The sequence below is a fragment of the Gopherus evgoodei genome, chromosome 10 (genome assembly GCF_007399415.2).
Source record: "Gopherus evgoodei ecotype Sinaloan lineage chromosome 10, rGopEvg1_v1.p, whole genome shotgun sequence".
NCBI lineage: Eukaryota > Metazoa > Chordata > Testudines > Testudinidae > Gopherus > Gopherus evgoodei.
In genome coordinates this window covers 84,485,314-84,488,799 of record NC_044331.1, presented here as the reverse complement: position 1 = coordinate 84,488,799, position 3,486 = coordinate 84,485,314, and positions in this window count along the sequence as shown.

The window sequence follows — 3,486 nt, the reverse complement described above, 5'->3', positions numbered from 1 at the left end:
AGCCGCCCCGGGGATTGCTCTGCGATCGGCCCCGCCCGGCCACCGTAGCGGCCCAGCGAAGCCAGCGGCGGACTCACGGGCCTCGCCCGCTGCTCCTGCCGAGGGGCCGGGCCGGTGGCGCCTTCCTGCGAGGCTTGGCCTGGGGGTGTCGGGCCGCTCCGCCCTGCGGGCGGGCGGGGGACCCCTCCCGGCGCCCGGCCCAGCTGGGGGGTCCCGGTTCGCCCGGGGCTAAGGCCGGGCGCTCGGCCCGCTGCCCTGGCTCCGCGGCTCCCCTTGGTCAGGAACCATATGGGGGGGAGGGGGCGGTAATACATGGGACAGGGCAGAGGTGCCTGACTGAATGGGAGAGGCTCGGGGTCAGCCGGGGTCTGCATGGGGGAAGCTCCCTGACAATCCCTCCCCACCCCCCAAAAAACCTGTTTCCCACCCCTACCAACAGCAGGAATCCCAGAGCAGCAGCGGGCTGAGCGGCTCAGCCTGCTGCTGCTCTGGGGTTTCCACCACCAGCTCCTGCCAGCTGGGGTCATAGCCCACTGCCAGCCCGGGCTTCCTTCCCCCAGGCCCGCAGCAGGTGCTGGGTGGGACCCTGGCTGCAAGGGGCCAGCAGCGGGAACCCCAGAATGGCAGCAGGCTGAGTGGCTCAGCCCGCCCCACCTGCCATCAAAAATTGGCACACGTGCCGTAGGTTGCTGACCCGTGTTAAGTAAAAGGCAAGTTTAGTATAGCGTTAATAGCCTCAATGCCATAATTGTGATAATAGCCCTGGGCCCACAGAAGAGTTAATCCGGTCCTGACGAGGAAATACTTTTCTCGCACTTGTACATTGGATAGTGGAGTAGGAAGGGTTTGTGCCGCGCACACACACACTTAAAACATGGCTGGACAAATGGATACGAGTCTGGGGTCAGACTAGATCATTACAAAGGGCCCTAAAAGCGATGGAAGATTAATGTAGCCCGACAATTGTGACATTTTTTCCAACGGCCTTAGAGAACGTTGGCAAAATTTGAAGAAAGCTGCTCCAAGTGTTACTTGAGTTACAGTGTTAAAAAAAGACCCAATTTAAATTGTGTGCGCGCGAGAGAGAGAGAGATGAACTTGGCCCTTCCTACCCAGTGGCCAGGTGTGGCCTTCTGCTCTGGCTATACATTAATTTTATGATGGTTTCTAAGCCCACAGGCAGCAGCCCCACCCAGCTTGTGCTGCTGTCCCTCATTCCTGGGTGCTGGAGGGGCACAAGCTTGCTTTGGGGGAGTGAGAGGCAGGACACCGTGAATGGCACATCTGGGAACAAGCCCTTGGTCTCCTGAATCCTAGCCAGGGGCTCTATCCACTGGGCATCACTGCCTTATTGAAATAACCAGCAATGGATCCTATTTCAGGGGTCCTTGCAGCAGGTCCAGAGCTGAGGGCAGGGTGGTGGTGGGTGTTATCCCATTCCACATTTTCAGCACAGTGGGAGTCCCTGGACTAGCTCCTGGGATTACTCTGTGACAATAGCTCCTTTCGGGGCATTAGGTAGCACGTTTCTCATTATGAAACTGTTTAATCTTGAGCTGCGGACCAGCCCAACCTACCTTCTGACTGGGCTGCACAGGGCAATGCCAATCTGGCTGGCAAAGCTCAATCTCTGTTTCTTCCAAGGGCTGTAGTGATTTCTCAGCTATTCTTGGCTTAGTCCAGTTCTGTGTGAACCCAGCAATGACACTGATCAGCAATTGCCTTGTTTCGCTGGAGTCAGCTATGGAATGTATTGGTACAAAACTTGCATCGAGAGGATATTCACTGTGATTATTTCCATTCTCCTTTACCCTTTCTGGAACCCCCCTTTAAAACCTACCTGTGGTGTGATCCCTGCCATTCCCTCCTACCTGCCAATGACCAGCCAAGAGGCTAGCCAGGACATCGGCTCTTCTCCTACCTCTGCTCATTTTACTTTTCCAAACCACCCCACTCTGTTGTCTCTTCCATACACCTGTTGCACCCTGATGCCCAAGCCTAAGAGGATGCTGAGGCAGGACTGCCTTAGCTGTTACTTCTCTGTGCAGCACCTGGCTCAGCAGGGCCCTGATCCTTGATTGGGGTTCCCAGGTGCCACCGTAATATAAATAACAACAAACATATGGACAGGACATCCCCTCTTTTGCATCTTCTTGTCTTCTGGAGCCACATGCTGCCAAGGAGTGAAACTCTAAAAGCCGTGTGTAAAGGCAGTTCCAGTCAGGGTGAATTTAGAAGCACGTGTAGGGTTTTCATACCTGCCTGTTACTGCTCTTCAGCAGTGACAATGAGAGCAATTGCTGAGCGCTGGCTGCCCAGCCACACAGAGACAGACAGGAGGCAGAGTTCTGCTCTGAATTCCAGTGGCTCAGCTTCCCCCCTACCCCTGCCATCATGGCACCAAAAGAAAAAAACTACACCTGCAACTCCATGCCCAGTGACTGGCACAAGCACCAAGTTCTGGGACCTCTCCTCCTAGCTGGGCACCTGCCCCGAGTTATTTGCTCTGTAAAAAGCAGTAACATCTGTGCCCGGAAAAAAAAGGCAAAGAGCAGCCACTCTCTAATGTGGTTAATGGGGGCAGAAGGATTGAGTTGTGAAGTGCTTGTGCCTTAAAGAATTTGGTGACAGAGGAAGAGTCAGGTGGAAAAAAATGCTAGGAAGTTGGGGGAGGAGCATAGATCTTCAGGCCAGAAGGAACCAGATCATCCCGTCAGACCTCTTGCATAGCCCAGGCTACCAGCAGCGCCCACCACCCGCAACCCAACAACCAAAGTCAGACCAAACTATGACAGCCCACAAAGGATGAGACTATGATGTACCACAGGGATAGAGCAGGAGGGGCCAGGGGCCCCTGAGCCCAAGGTCCCTGCAAATGGCAGGGAAGTGATTGAGATAGACCCAGATAATCCTGGCAAGTGACCCACACCCCCATGTCACAGAGGAAAGCAAAGCCCCCCAAGGTCACTGCCAATCTCATCAGGGGTGGAGGTAGAATTCCTTCCTGTCCCTACACATGGTGATCAGTTAGACCCTGAGCATGTGAGCAAGAACCAGCCAGCCCAGCACCTGAGAGCGAGCATGCTCAGAGCTGCCTTGGAGCCCTGGCCCTCCCAGTCCAACCTCCCATCTCCAGCTGTGGCCATCAGAGGAAGGTGATGACAAAACCCCACAACCAACCCAAAATATAAGGGGAGAGGAATCCCTTCTAGACCCAGGCAGGTGGTGGCTGAAGCCTAGCTGTTGGCCAGGCCAGAAGTTGGCTGGGCAGGGCCTGACCCAGTGATCTGGGACAACTGCACCTTTCACAGAGATTTGATGGGCACTTCAGTGACAATATTAACACTGACCTCCAAAAAGGGAGGGCCTTGCAAAGTGGTGGGGGGGAGTGGCACAGAGGGAGGAGGTTGGATATCCCAGGGATGCGCTGGGTGTGAGACCTGAGACAGACCCCAGGCTACTTTGGAGAGGGGGCGTGAAAGAGGC